This window comes from Babylonia areolata, chromosome 34, assembly GCF_041734735.1.
Source record: "Babylonia areolata isolate BAREFJ2019XMU chromosome 34, ASM4173473v1, whole genome shotgun sequence".
Lineage (NCBI taxonomy): Eukaryota > Metazoa > Mollusca > Gastropoda > Neogastropoda > Buccinidae > Babylonia > Babylonia areolata.
In genome coordinates, this window is record NC_134909.1 from 21936551 (window position 1) to 21952492 (window position 15942).

General features: G+C 41.4%; 1 protein-coding gene and 1 long non-coding RNA gene across 4 annotated transcripts in view; both read right to left on the reverse strand.

Moving 5' to 3' along the window:
• Positions 1 to 5405, reverse strand: part of LOC143277677 (uncharacterized) — an 18914-nt gene extending 13509 nt beyond the window's left edge. Inside the window, exon 1 of the long non-coding RNA XR_013053767.1 lies at positions 5282 to 5405. This is a non-coding gene — a long non-coding RNA (uncharacterized LOC143277677). The remainder of the gene's footprint in view (positions 1 to 5281) is intronic.
• The window catches only part of LOC143277326 (uncharacterized), a 329350-nt gene that overhangs the window by 195861 nt on the left and 117547 nt on the right, over positions 1 to 15942 (reverse strand). The gene's annotated exons all lie outside the window — the stretch shown is intronic.

Here is a 15942-nt window from a genome sequence, read left to right on the forward strand (position 1 = left end):
ATCTGTAATTAATGCTAGGGGAGTTAATTTGTTTTAAACTGATCTTTCTCATCTTAAACATTACATTTTGAAATTATACTAAATACATAAAAAGCTTCACTTGTTCATTCGCCCAAGTGATCTTTTTCAGGAAAATACTAAAATCAATACAACGAGTGGACTTTATAGATCTATTGGTTGAGCCCTGAACGTCATGGGCAAAAATCAATTGCATACACATATTTATACATATTCAAAGCGCGTGCTCATATTCCTTGCGAACGCGAACGACGCCATTTTGTTTCAAGTAGTTGACCTGCCTGTTCAATCCTATATTCAATCGACAATACACGATAACATGTGATGGAAAGTTGGAGAAGGAGACCGTTAAATATTTATTCAGAGAAAGATTTGTGAACGCCTCATCACTTACTGGATCATGCCCCAAACAGCCATAAAAATATCAACAAAATCAGTTGGAATTCACAGTTTAAAATAATAAACCATGAGAGTTAATACCCTTGATGAAACGTAAAAATTTCCAGTCATGACTTTTCTCAAAAGGACTTAAACTTCATACGATGTTTAGAAGTACCTGTACTTGGCTCTATATGTTATTAGTTTAACAAAGCACTCAATTTTCAAATCAACTTTAAAACTATAAAACTAGAATGAACATAAAAGAGAAATTTAGTCGACCGTGTCGTACATTCCCGGCGGGTGTAACTGAACTTGTACATCTATCTAGATCCAGAGAAAACGGCTAAATGTTGCAGTGTGATTGCGGCGATAACCACGTCTCCTTTATCGCGGACTTAAAAAGAATTCTTAATTGCCCTTAAATATTTTTGAATGCCCAAGGTACACCAGAATAATTTGATTTAAACAGCGTTCTCACTGCGAATATCACAATCGATTTATCGCCCTTAAAAAAGCATGTTTAAATATTAATTTTTTGAACGTCAGTTAAGGAGCCACGATAGTGTAATGAATAAGACAGTTTCTTCTTACCCGAACACGTGGGGTTCGAATCTGCCTTCTGGGCTTTTTTTTTTTTTTTTTTTTTCTTTTTTTCTTTTTTTTAACCCGAAGCTTTATAATAACAAATACAGAACACATTTTAACGATTAGATTTTTTTTTTTAATTTAAATTTTCTTATAGCGTATCACAAGTGAGTCTTAAGGCCTTGCCTCTCTTGTTAAAACTTTTTCCCCATGTTATAAAATTGATGTGTACCATATGAAAAGGGCAACACCAACCCGAGACAACAGGAGTAATCGAACAAGTGTCACCTGTCTCCACAAAAACTCGCAGAAGAGAGAGCAACAGGCCTTTTTTGACTCACTTGTGTAAACAAAGTGAGTCTATGTTTTAACCCGGTGTTCGGTTGTCTCTCTCTGTGTGTGTGTGTGTGTGTGTGTGTGTGTGTGTGTGTGTGTGTGTGTCTGTGTGTCTGTGGTAAACTTTAACATTGACATTTTCTCTGCAAATACCAATGACTTGCCTGATTCTGTTTCGAACTTCTTTGTTCGTGATATGATCTTTGTAGGAGATGCCCAGGAGTCTTCGAAAGCATCTCATCTCAGTGGACTGTATTCTCTTTTCTATTTTAGCTGTTAAGGTCTACGATTCACATGCATACAAGAGTATTGATGTCACCAGCGTACGCATGAGTCTGATCTTCGAGCCGAGTGCAATGTTCGGGTCGTTCCAGATGTACCTCAGTTTTGTGAGCGCTGCTGTCGCCTGTGCAATCCTAGAGAGTACTTGGGTTTGGATCCCTCATCTGTCACATTTGCTACTAGGTAATTAAAGCTGTGGACAGTTTCTAGCTTCTGGCCATCCACTCTTATGTCAGTGCTGATGCCATTGGTGTTGTTGGTCATCAGTTTGGTCTTCTCTGCACTGATCTGCATGCCATAGGCTCTAGAGGTTTTATCAAGGTGGTCCACTAAGCTGGCTAGCTCCTCTTCTTTTCCTGCTAGGCCATCAATATTGTCGGCGAAACGTAAGTTGTGACTGCTCTGCTTCCGATGTTGACTGTTCCTTTGTGGTCTTCAAGTGCATCAGTCATGATTCTTTCCAGGAAGATGTTGAAGAGAGTTGGTGAGAGCAAACAGCCTTGCCTCACTCCAACTGTGGTTCTGAAGGAGTCCCCTATGTTACTGTTGAAGTAGACTGCGCTGGTGGCTTTGTCGTAGAGGTTCTGTATCACTCGCGTCAAGTTGGCATTGATGTTATACAACCTCATGGTGGCCCATAAAACTGCATGCCATACTCGTTCAAACGCCTTCTTGAAATCCACGAAGACGTGGTAGAGGTCTTGCTGATGTTGGAGGTACCTCTCGCACAGTATCCTGAGGTTGAAGATTTGCTCTGTTGTACTGCGCCCTGGTCTGAAACCTGCTTGTTCCTCTGCGATGATCTTCTCCGCTTGTGGCTTCAATCTATTTAGCAGGATCTTTAGCATGACTTTGCTGGGATGGCTTATTAGGCTGATCGTGCGGTAATTCTGGCACTGTTGTAGATTGCCTTTCTTGGGGAGGGTGATGATCAGTGACTGAATGATGGTTAGTCATGTTCAATTATCAGTGGACCAAATCGTGTCAAAAAATTACTAACAATTCATATCCGTTACAAATTAATGCAATTTGACCACTGTTAGTTCGAACGTCCTGAATGCAGTCAGTAAACTTACGTGTTGCATCCTACCCTTACACTCACCCCTCACCCTCACCCTCACCCATCCAGTCCCAGTCCTAACCTCACCCTCACCCTCACCCCTCACTACTCACCCTCACCCCTCACAAATCACCCCTCACTACTAACCCTCACCCCTCACTACTCACCCCTCACTTCTCACCCTCACTCCTCACTTCTCACTCCTCACAGTCCTCACTCCTCACTAGTCACCTTCACCACTCACCCCTCACTACTCACCCTCACTCCTCACACCTCACTCCTCACTAGTCACCCTCACCACTCACCCCTCACTACTCACCCTCACCCCTCACTCTCACCATCACTCCTCACCCCTCACCCCTCACTAGTCACCCTCACCACTCACCCCTCACTATTCACCTTCACCCTTACTCTCACTCCTCACCCTCACCCCTCACTACTCACCCTCACTCCTCACCCCTCACTAGTCACCCTCACCCCTCACTAGTCACCATCACCCCTCACTAGTCACCCTCACTCCTCACCCCTCACTAGTCACCCTCACCCCTCACTAGTCACCCTCACCCCTCACTAGTCACCATCACCCCTCACTAGTCACCCTCACTCCTCACCCCTCACTAGTCACCCTCACCCCTCACTAGTCACCCTCACCCCTCACTAGTCACCTTCACCCCTCACTAGTCACCCTCACTCCTCACCCTCACTAGTCACCATCACCCCTCACTACTCACCCTCACTCCTCACACCTCACCCTCACCCCTCACTACTCACCCTCACTCCTCACACCTCACCCTCACCCCCACTACTCACCCTCACTCCTCACTACTCACCCTCACCCCTCACTACTCACCTCACTACTCACCCTCACCCCTCACTACTCACCCTCACTCCTCACTACCCACCCTCACCCCTCACTACTCACCCTCACCCTCACCCCTCACTACTCACCCTCACCCCTAACTACTCACCCCTCACTACTCACCCTGACCCCTCACTACTCACCCTGACCCCTCACTACTCACCCTAACCCCTGACTACTCACCCTAACCCCTCACTACTCACCCTCACTACTCACCCTCACTCCTCACTACTCACCATCACACCTCACCCCTCACTATTCACCCTCAGCCTTCACCCTCACCCCTCACTCCTCACCCCTCACTCCTCACCCCTCACTACTCACCTCTCACTACTCACCCTCACACCTCACCCCTCACTACTCACCCTCACACCTCACCCCTCACTCCTCACCCCTCACTACTCACCTCTCACTACTCACCCTCACACCTCACCCCTCACTACTCACCATCACACCTCACCCTCACCCTCACCCCTCAGCCTTCACCCTCACCCCTCACTCCTCACCCCTCACTCCTCACCCCTCACTACTCACCCTCACTCCTCACTCCTCACTACTCACCCTCACTCCTCACCACTCACCCTCACACCTCATCCCTCACTACTCACCCTTCACCCTCACCCTCACTCCTCACACCTCACCCCTCACCCTCACTCCTCACACCTCACCCCTCACCCTTCACCCTCACCCCTACTACTCATCCTCACCCCTACCACTCACCCTCACCCTTACCCCTCACCCTCACCCTTCCACGTCGTGTCTTCCAACAAGTGATTCAGTGTTAGTTTTGCCGGGTGTCGGGTGAAGAAAGGCCCACACAAAGCACGGAACACACACGAAAGAGTAACAGCTAGGGGCCATGTTTACTTGCTGCACGACATAAGATTGGAGTGTTTCCTATCCAAACACTTTTTGGGTGGTGGCGGTTAATACATGGGCAGATTTGTTATTTTCCTCCTTGTCCTTTCTTCACCCCTTCACCCCCCACCCTCTACGCCCTTTGCCCGTGAACGGGTGGGCCTGTTGATTTGGGATCCCGTGGGAATGCTGGGAACTCACAGACGAGTGTCATCCATTTTGCAGACATTGAATTTTCTGATCATCACTGTGTGTGTGTGTGTGTGTGTGTGTGTGTGTGTGTGTGTGTGTGTGTGTGTGTATGTGCTTGCATTCGTGTGTGTGTGTGTGTGTGTGTGTGTGTGTGTGTGTGTGTGTATGTGATGGAAAGCAAAATAACCGCACTTAATAATAAATGTTGAGCAGCTTACAAACCCATGCGAAAAGTAAAAAGTACATAAATAAATGAATAAATAAATAAAAGCAATCAGCTCTAACGCTCTTCGCCCACTCCCCCCATGCCCCCCCCCACCCCCCCTTTCTCTCACCCGCCATGCCTGTATCAAATCCCTGATCGACAAACCCTGTAACTCACTCTGAATGCAGATCCCTGCATGGCTACCTCCACCACCCATACAGTCCCCTCACCCCCCCTCACTGATAAGGAAGTCTTCCTGAAAGAGATATACTGGTCATGTTATTATTGGCACCATACAAAACAAACAAACAAACAAACAAAAAAACACCGAAAAAACAAACAAACAAAAACAAAAAAAACAACAACCAAAACAAAACAAAACAAAAACACCAAAAAACAACCAAAACAAAACAAACAAACAAACAAACAAAAAAATGCAAAAAAAAACAACGAAAACAAAACAAAACAAAACAAAAACAAAAACAAAAAAAGCTATTGGCACCACCTGCACGACAGTTTGCACTGCCCGTTGCCACGCCATCATGGCGACTGTTCTATTTCGAGCTTCCCATATGAACAGACCTGCCCCACAAATTGACTGCACAGGAATCTGACAATACACATGTCTAAACCGCGTGATCGCCTCTGCCAAAAAACCTCTGGCCTCAGTCCTCCTGGAAGAAAAAAAAAAAAAAAAAAAAAAATCTTCCTGATTCAGTGCAGAAAATTTTCTTTTGTTATTATTGTTTGGCACTGTGGAGAGGCCCCGTTTCATATCGTGAAAGGCTGGGCGTCTCTCCTCAACTGTTGTCAGAGACAATTTCTAAAGCACTATTCTCTTCACAGAGAGAGAGAGAGAGAGATCTTTGTATAAGAATAACCAATTCAGCGTGAATGCATCACGTGAAAAAAAGGGGGCAGAACTGCTCCGTTGAGGTCGCCACCACTTGAGATTGTAGGACACGTTTCGTCGATTCAATTTGATTGGCTGTCTCACCAACCCGGACGTTTTCGGGGTCAAGGTGACCTGATGGGGACATTTTAAGTTTCAAAAGCAAACAGTAGCATTCAGGGTGAATATCAACATTGCTTCATGTGAAAGGGCTGTCATCTGAATGGGACACGAGGGGGTTATTTTGACGGTGTACTTTCAATACAATGATAGAATCCTGTTCGTGTGGAAAGCACGACTTCTTCTTCTTTTTTGTATATATATTTTTCTCTCTTTATATATATTTTTTTTTAAGTACACAACAAGTCCCCGACCGGCAAACATACAAACCTGTTTTCTTAACGATTCACATATTCGTAACCGTTTATGTTGTTACATTACCCAAAGAAATGTTGGAGCAGGTTTCTAACCAATATACAGACCCAATGTCCTTGTCAGATGTTGAACGCAGGTCTGGTGCTTGGAGATAAAGAAATTAAAAATCATTATCATGAACACAATGTGTGTGTGTGTGTGTGTGTGTGTGTGTGTGTGTGTGTGTGTGTGCGCGCGCGCGCGCGCGCGCGCGACCATGTATGTGTGTGTGGCATCAAACCCGACTAAATTGAACGTAAATAACCGAAATAACGACAAAAGAGCAAATGATAATAAAATACAAAAAACAAAAACAAAACCAGAATGTAAAAAGACCCACTACATACAAATGTTCGTGTAACTTTCACATCACCATTTTCTTTTGCAATTACACCAGGGATATTAACAAAATTGGCAGAATAGTTAATGAGTCAGGACAATGTTAGAAAAGGTTTAACATAATCTACCCGCCCTTAAATGCAATAAACAACCATTGAAGGTATCAATTCTTATTCACTACAGTTTTAATTAATACAGCTCCCATTATTGTAGACCTCTACCACAACGTTATAGCCGTTGACGTGTGTTTGAGACATTTGCCACCAGTTTATAGATGTCGAGGCGTATTTGAGGTCTTTGCAAGATTTTATAATTATCGATGTGTAATTGAGGCCCCTGTCGCAACGTTATGGTTGTTGGAGTGTGTTTGAGATCTTTTTTTCAGTTTCCCAGTTTCAGTTTCACAAGGAGGTTTCACCGAGTTTGGACAAATTCATATACACCTTACAAAATCTGCTTAGCTGATACCTGACAGCAGCATAACCCAACGCGACAGTAAGGCCTTGGGAGTATGCATACATATTTGTGTACCTATCAAGGTGGATTCCCTCTACATTAGTTTGCCAGATGATAACACTTATGTTGCCAAGGGTTCTTTTTCTGTGCACCAAGTGCGTGCTGCACACGGGACCTCGGTTAATCGTCTCACCCAAATGTCTAGACGCTCAGCAGTTTGATTTCCAGTCAAGCTTGGCAGAAAGGGGGAGAGCGGGATTCGAACCCAGACTCTCTACGACACAGCATTGACAGATAAACGTTTTAACCATTCTACCACCTTCTGCTTTTGAGGCCTCTATCACAACTTTATTTCGGAAACAGTTGAGATGTAATTAATGCATCTGATTCGCCTTTATAGCTGTTGAGGTGTAATTGAGGCCCATGTCACATCTAGATTGCTGTTGAGGTATAACTGAGGCACAGTCATATCTAGATAGCTGTTGAGGTATAATTGAGACCCATGTCACATCTAGATAACTGTTGAGATGTAACTGAGGCCAGGCCTCTTACGATTTTATGATGAGGTGTATTTGAGACATTTCCCACTAATCGTTAATTGTATTGGATGCATTTTAGGCATCTGTCACAACATTATAACTGTTGGGGTGTATTTGAGACCTCTGCCACAACATTATAACTGTTGGGGTGTATTTCAGACATCTGTCACAACTTTATAACTGATGAGGTGTATTTCAGACCTCTGTCACAACTTCATAACTGATGAGGCGTATTTCAGACCTCTGTCACAATATTATAACTGATGAGGTGTATTTGAGACCTCTGTCACAACTTTATCACTGTTGAAGTGTATTTTAGTCCTTTGTCACAACATTAAAATGCTGATGGGGTGTCAGAATAAGGAGGAAAGAGGAAAAGGTTCCATGTAAAGGAATATGTTGGTGTGTGTGTGTGTGTGTGTGTGTGTGTGTGTGTGTGTGTGTGTGTGTGTGTGTGTGTCTGTGTCTGTGTGTCTGTGTGTCTGTGTCTGTGTCTGTGTATGTGTCTGTGACTGTGTCTGTGTTTCTGTGTGTGTGTGTGTGTGTGTGTGTGTGTGTGTGTGTGTGTGTGTGTGTGTGTGTGTGTGTGTGTGTGGGTGGGTGGGTGGGTGGGTGTATGTGTATGTGACTGTGTCTGGGTGTGTATGTCTGTGTGTGTGTGTGTGTGTGTGTGTGTGTGTGTGTGTGTGTGTGTGTGTCTGTGGGTGCGTGTGTGTTGTGCACTGTGGAGGCACTGCAGAAAATCAAACAAGACAACAGACATGGAAGAGGGAAATGGAGGGAAAAAGTTATTTCAGAAGTGCCCTATATGCACTGATTTCAATGGTTATGCTTGTTACGCGGCAAAAGTTAGCAGAAAACATGATGATAAGATGTGGGGATATACACTCCATAAGTTGGCTCTGGTTCACTGGCTGATTCAGGTGATTTTTGTTCTTAGTCTGTCACTTGCAAATAAACAGCCCATGTGTCAATGTTTAAGATAGTGCCCTGGACTGCACGATCTATGACAACATTGACAAAAGTGGAGACCATTTGGAGTGATTCGTTCTGTAACTAAAACGTCATTCATTTGACTCCACCTGCTGCCCTTAGTTTACCACCATCACTCTCCACCCGCCCCTCTCATCTCTTTTCTGAACACCCCCGCCCCCTTCATACCTCAATAAATATGCGTGTGCAAACACAAATTCACTCAAAATCATACCTAATAATTGTTATGACATGAATAACACATTGAACGTCAGAGTGAGCGGTTTCCAGTTAACACAGTGTTTACGAATCAGTCTAAGGACAGACCAGCTCCACACCGTGTCATTCACCAGGTAAACACAGGCAACAAATCAATAGAGACACACGGTTGGCCAACAGCCAGGTCCACAGAATGTGAACAGCCCGCACTGGGGAAGGAGGGGGGCGGGTGGGTAGAGGGGGAATCGAGCTCCATGTCTCGATCTCTATCATTCAGAACACACACACACACACACACACACACACACACACACGCGCGCGCGCGCAGAACCATATGCAACTGACACGCTATCATTTTCGAGCTTTGAACATGGGACACAATATAACACGCCTTTTCAGAAAAGCATTTCATGTGTTTTAACTTTCGCTGGATAGTAGTTAGGATAGTACATGGATGACTTCCCGTGTACTTGCCTTTGATACTAGCCCTGTTGTATATTTATTATTTTACAAAGTCCTGGTGTTCATGGTGGTCACCTTGTAAAGACAAACTTCAATGTATCACTGCTTTGTGGAAAGCAATCCAGATTCCTGTATAAAACAGTTTTATGTGGATTATTTAAAATATATTTTTAAGTCCAGTCACCTGTGCAACATAATCATTTTTAAGGAATTCAAACGCCTGTTGCTGTCTATTTTTTTTCTTTAGTAATCGAATATCCCTGGGCCCCAGGAGGGACACTCACCTGTGTAGGGCTATTGATTCCGTGAATGAAAAACACATGTTGCCATGGCTGTGTTTGGACGGGTTGTGTGCCTGTGTGCACTGTGTAGGCTATGTATTAGCGTTTGTGGATTCACAAGTGAAATATTTTTCAACGTTCTTCCACTCTCTCTCTCTCTCTCTCTCTCTCTCTCTCACACACACACACACACACACACACACACACACACACACACACAACCAAGACATTGTTATTATTTTTGAATATTTTATTACGAATCCAAACCCAATACAGTGAATTTACAAAAGGTGATTGCTGCAAAAACAAAACATGATGAACCGCTTCAGTTTATGGGAAAAAGAGCTGGGGTACAAGTGACATAGTGATATAAAGTTTCACTTCAAAGCCGCACGATACCGAATCGAGTACTCCCATAAACCTACAGTCAGCAATGAAAGACAGGTTGATAGAATACACACACACACACACACACACACACACACACACACACACACACACACACACTGCAAAAGGTGACATTATCAAAAGTAACATCATCAAAGGAATGTGTGAATGCAGAAAGATAGATTAAAAGGGTAACTGTCAAAGCAATATCAGCTGTATTGCAGACTGCGCCTTGGCTGTCAATGACAACATCCATCTACATAAAAGGACACTGTGACAACAATTCACAGCACAACTGACCATGCCAGAATATAAAACTGATAGAACTGTATACCAACCAAAAGAATGGACATGGTACATCATTTTGTAAAGTCCACAAAATACACGTTCAATGAAAACCTGTTGATTAGACATATTAAGAACAAGAGAGGCAGAGCCTTCAAGACTCACTTGTGATACACTTTTAAAAAAAATCCAAGCTTTTTATGTATTGAGTATAATGCATATATTCTCTAAACTTGGCACTTTGATCTGATATTCGTCTCAACAAAAGATCTGTCATTATTTTCATTTTTTGTTCAAACAGGAACTTCTTTTGCTAAGCATGAAAGTTTTGTTTATTGCAAACGTTTTGCTGCAGGCAGTAAAACAAGGGAAATTACTCTGCTGGGGGACTTAGTTTGCTTTAAACTGATCTTTCTCATCTTAAACATTACATTTTGAAATTATACTCAATACATAAAAAGCTTGGATGTTTTTTAAAAAGTGCATCATAAGTGAGTCTTGAAGGCCTTGCCTCTCTTGTTTCAAAATGTAATGTTTAAGATGAGAAAGATCAGTTTAAAGCAAATTAACTCCCCCTAGCATTACAGAGTAATTTCCCTTTTTTACTATCTGCACCAAAACGTTTGCAAAATAAATAAAACTTCCATGCTTAGCAAAAGAAGTTCCTGTTTGAACAAAAAAATGATAATAATGACTGCTCTAGCTGTTGGGTCAGAATTTCAGATCAAAGTGCCAAGTTTAGAGAATACAAAAAATATAAATATAACAGTAAATGCAGTTTGCATATAATTAGGCTTCATTCTTTATTTTTTTTGTGCCCATCCCAGAGGCGCAATATTGTTTTAAACAAGATGACTGGAAAGAACTGAATTTTTCCTATTTTTATGCCAAATTTGGTGTCAACTGACAAAGTAGTTGCAGATAAAATGTCAATGTTAAAGTTTACCACGGACACACAGACACACACACACACACACACACACACACACACACACACACACACACACACAGAGAGACAACCGAACACCGGGTTAAAACATAGACTCACTTGTTTACACAAGTGAGTCAAAAAAGTATATAAGTTTGGGGAAAACAGCATATTCAATTGTTGTATATACCACATGCTGAAGCCATTAAAACAGAATAGGAAATTCTTAAAACACTGCACCCATAAGAATATCTACATTTTGCAAAGTTGATAAACTAAGACAGCACGTTTCAGTTATAAGGTTTTATGAATGTACACGTACATTGCAAAAGAGCATTGAATATGAAAGCAAAACACGTGAATATGTAGATGAAAAGAACACTTGCATATCCATAACTATTGATGAACAAAGAGCAAAGCTTAAATTTGACATGACTGTTACTGATGTACCACTCAAATGATGTGGGAGGATAAAAAAAAATGGATTAAAAGTTAGAATGGGATGTAATGTTTTGATAATACACACACTAAACACTGAAATGAATCAAAATAGAGTACGTTCTTTTAAAAAACAAACTAAAGTAAAGGGAAACGAACCGAAATCAACGTCGAATCAACTTCGTAAACAGAGTTTCAGTTACTAATCGTATGTATATTAATAATGGTATAATAAAGGACTGAAGATGTTTGTTTGTTTGTTTGTTGTTGTTTTTGTTTGTTTGGTGTTTGTTTTTAGCACAAAACTAGATTTTGGTCTTTTTATGATTTATGTTAAAGGTCTCGTTGGCTTTTACAGCCATCAGGGCAGTGAACTCATATCCATGGCGCCCAGGGATTAGCCTAGGAAGGCGGGGCCCAATTCTCTGCTTCCACCGTTTAAACCTTCCCCTATGGAAGTCAGGTATCCATTCACACCTGGGTGGAGTGCAAAAACAATCAAAGTGCCTTTCCCAAGGACAAGCTAAAACACGGCCTCATACCCTGATGGTGACATCTGAATCGGAAGTCCAACGCTTAAACTGCTGATGTATTTCGCTTATCATTTGGCAGAACTAGTCGTAAACTGATGCCAGTGATGTGATTCAGAGGACTGAACGACATACATCAAGAAAGAAGAGGAAGGGGTGGGGATTGAGGGTTGACAAAGGACAAGCTGTCACCAGGAGGACCACAGAACAGACAAATGAGTGTCCTGTTTCCGATGGCTATTCAAAGAATGATAAGCGGAATATATATATATATATATATATATATATATATATATATATATATATATATATATATACATATCTGTCGGGAACAGATTTCCCGGATACGCCCCAAACCACTCAGGCACTCCAACGTGACCTGTACCTCCAGGAAGCCAGAAGACAACTAGCTGACAACAGACTCTTACAGACAAATCACCAAACCAAAGACGAAAGCAGACAACACGCTGGTTCGAAAAACCATCAAAACTGCTATCAACACAGGTCACCTCCCTCCAGAGGCCACCAACTCTGTCTGCAATGAACCCAGAGAGCCTAACTTTTACCTCCTGCAGACAGACCAATCCAACACTGTGTCATTCACCAAGCAAACACACGCAACAAACCGATACACACAGAAGTGGCCAACAGCCAAGTTCCAAAATGTTTACAGCCTGCACTGGGGAAAGGACTGAGTTGGAGGGGAGTGATGTCAGCTTGGTGTTGCTATCTGCAAATCGTACAGATTGTGTCAGACAGCTTTCACTTTATGTGCTTATAATCACCACCAACCCTCATACCACAACTCCCCTCCACAAACACACACGCAAGTAGGCATGCACACACACTTGTGAAAAAGCAGATGCTACTTTTGCCTTTGACAAATTATATAAACATTGTCTCATGAACAATTTTCCTTATGAGCATGTTCATTTCAACTTTTTAAATAAATATTGGGAGTCCACAAAAAAACACAGATTTAGCAATACTTCGTAAATACCCCTTAAGTTTAAAAGTGATTTGTCAAGTAATAAAAGTTTGGTTTCACACAACACAGGCACGAGAAAATTCGTATATCTAAATTGTGTATGATGACAAGCTTACAGAGGAAACAAAACAGCGAACATGGATTAATTTCGTTGAAATTATTTTATAGAATCTTGGTTTAAGACACGTTTGGAATACTCAGTCCACATTCAATATTCATAGACTTAGCCACGTTATAATGAATAAACTAGAATGTGGATATGTTTTATTCTGGAAGAGAAACAAATCTGAAAATAAATCTAAACTACTATTCTATAATAAAATTAATCATGAATACAGAACCGAACCTTATTTGCTTGAAGGATATCTTAATTATAATAAAACAAAAACCAATCATTGTGCAAATTAAGAATATCCTCTCATGATCTAGCAATAGAAAAAGGCCGATATTTCAACATCCCGAAAGAAAGGAGACTATGTTTACAATGTCAAACGATGAAGATGAATATCATTTCTTAGATGAGTGCGTATTATACAAAGAAATTAGAATAGGATTCATACAAACAAAAAAAAAAAAAAAAAAAAAAAAAACCTTCCAAATATTAAACCTAGTCAGCTACTACTGGAAGACAAACTTTTGGGACTGTTCGGGAAATTTGTCAGTAACTGCTGTCAAAAACGCCATAGCGTGCAGGAGTGATTCAATCTCTTGTTCAATATTTATCTATTTTGTTTTGCTTTTTTGTGCGTGGTTTCATGAAACTTTACATGCATGTCTTATAAACCTTGTTCCGGTTTAATTGACATTAAAATTGATAATGATTCTGATTCTTATTCTGATTCACAGACACAGACACAGTCACCCACACACGCGCGCGCAGGCATGTGCAATGGCACATTCATCTAACGCATTATCATTTTCGAGCTTTGAACAGGGGGCACAGTATGTCATGCCTTGTCAAAAAAAAAAAAAAAAAAAAAAAAAAATCGTGTGTTTAACATTCGTTGGATAGTTGTTAGGATAGTACATGGATGTCATCGTTTACTTGCTTTTGATACTATCCCGATGTACTGTTTAGGCAGAGTGCAATTTGTAAAGCAAGTATTTTACAAAGTCCTGGGGTTCATTTTGTAAACATAAAGTTCAGAGCAGGATTCATCGTATCGTTGCTTTGTGGAAATCGGTCCATATTCGTGAGTAAAAACAGTGGATGATTTTAAAGCAGTGAAGAAACAGAGAGAGATCCACAGTAAATGCAGGTTCTCAGAGAAAAAAAAAAAAAAAATCTTTGTAAGAACTTCAATCGCCTGTTGCTCTCTATATTTATTTCTTCACCAATCTATTACGTCTGGCTCCCAGGCACAACACTCACCGGTGTAGGACTATTGACTTCGTGAATTGACCCGTTACCATGGCTGTGTTTGGATTGGTTGTGTGCCTGTGTGCGTATCTGTTAGCGTTTGTAGATTCACAGGTGAAATATTTTTCCAGCGTTCTCAACTCTCTCTCTCTCACACACACACACACACACACACACACACACACACACACACTCACGGAGTTATTTTCTGATACTTTATTAAGAATCCAAACCCAACACGGTGAAATTACAAAGCATGATTCTTACAAAAACAGATTGAATAAAGGTGTCTTATGAATATGTATTTTCACTTCAAAGCAGCATGAAGCCAATACAGGTAGATTTATTGGTCGACAATCGGTGATGAAAGGCAGGTTGATACAATCAGTACCCCCCCCCCCCCCCCCCCCGCCCACACACACACACACACACAACACTAAAACACACACACACGCGAGCGTGCACCCCCCCACCCCCATTCACTTTCTGTTAGTATTTTAAGCACACACACACACACACACACACACACACACACACACACACACACACACACACACACACACTGCAAAGTGACACCATCAAAAATTACATGAAAAGATTGTGTGAAAAGTGTATAACAGGCAACCTTTAAGGCAATACCAGGTGTACAACAGACTGTGCCGTGGCTCTCATTGATAGCATTCATCATATATCAAAGGAGAGCATGAATATAATTCACAGGACAATTAACCATGCCAAAACAGAAAACTAATATAATTGTATAATGACCAAAATAATGGGCGTGGCACAGCATTTTGTAAAACTACGAGAGTTTCATACAAATTCCAAGTCACCAATCTCTTTACAAAACGCATTCTCTTCATCGGCATAACAAAAGCTAAACTTCTTGAAATAAGTAAATTCATGGATATATCTGTGAATTGCATATGATATGAAATAATACAGTATAAAGTGAAATCGTATGTGATACAAATATGATATGTGATGTGATAAGTGACATGTAATCCAATATGTGATGACATATGCGGTGGGATATGTGATGTGATGTGATGGAAAAAAAAAGTGGAATGAGGAGTTGCCTGAGGCAATGCACAACCTCAGGATTAAAGAACTTACATGGCCATACCACCCCGGACATTCAGGTGTTAAGGGAAATGAGCGAGCTGACAGGCTTGCTGGTAACGCAACAAAAACGAGCGTCTGCGTCTCGCAAAGTAAGAAAAGTAAAGGGGTAGTACAAAGCCATCACCCCACTGATCGCCTAACAGAAAAAAGGATAGAGAGGGAGCGGCCGTAAGTCTAGCATCTATCTATCTATCTATATGTATATATATATATATATATATATATATATATATATATATATATATATATATATATATGTACGTGTGTGTTGTGTGTGTGTGTGTGTGTGTGTGTGTGGATAAATATATATGATGATAGAAAAAAAGAAAAGAAAAAAAACAACAAAAAAACTTTGCAGCTCGTTCTTAGTTCCAAAACAGATTACTTTTGCAACTCGTTTTCAGTTTTCAGTGCCGGGATTTTTTTGGATTTGGGGGAGATTTTTTTATGTATATTATTACTTTTTTAATAATCATTTGACAGTGAATATTTCAGACTGCTGTCAATGTTGTGTTACAGTGAACAGGTAGATTTAGGGGGTTGGGCGGAAA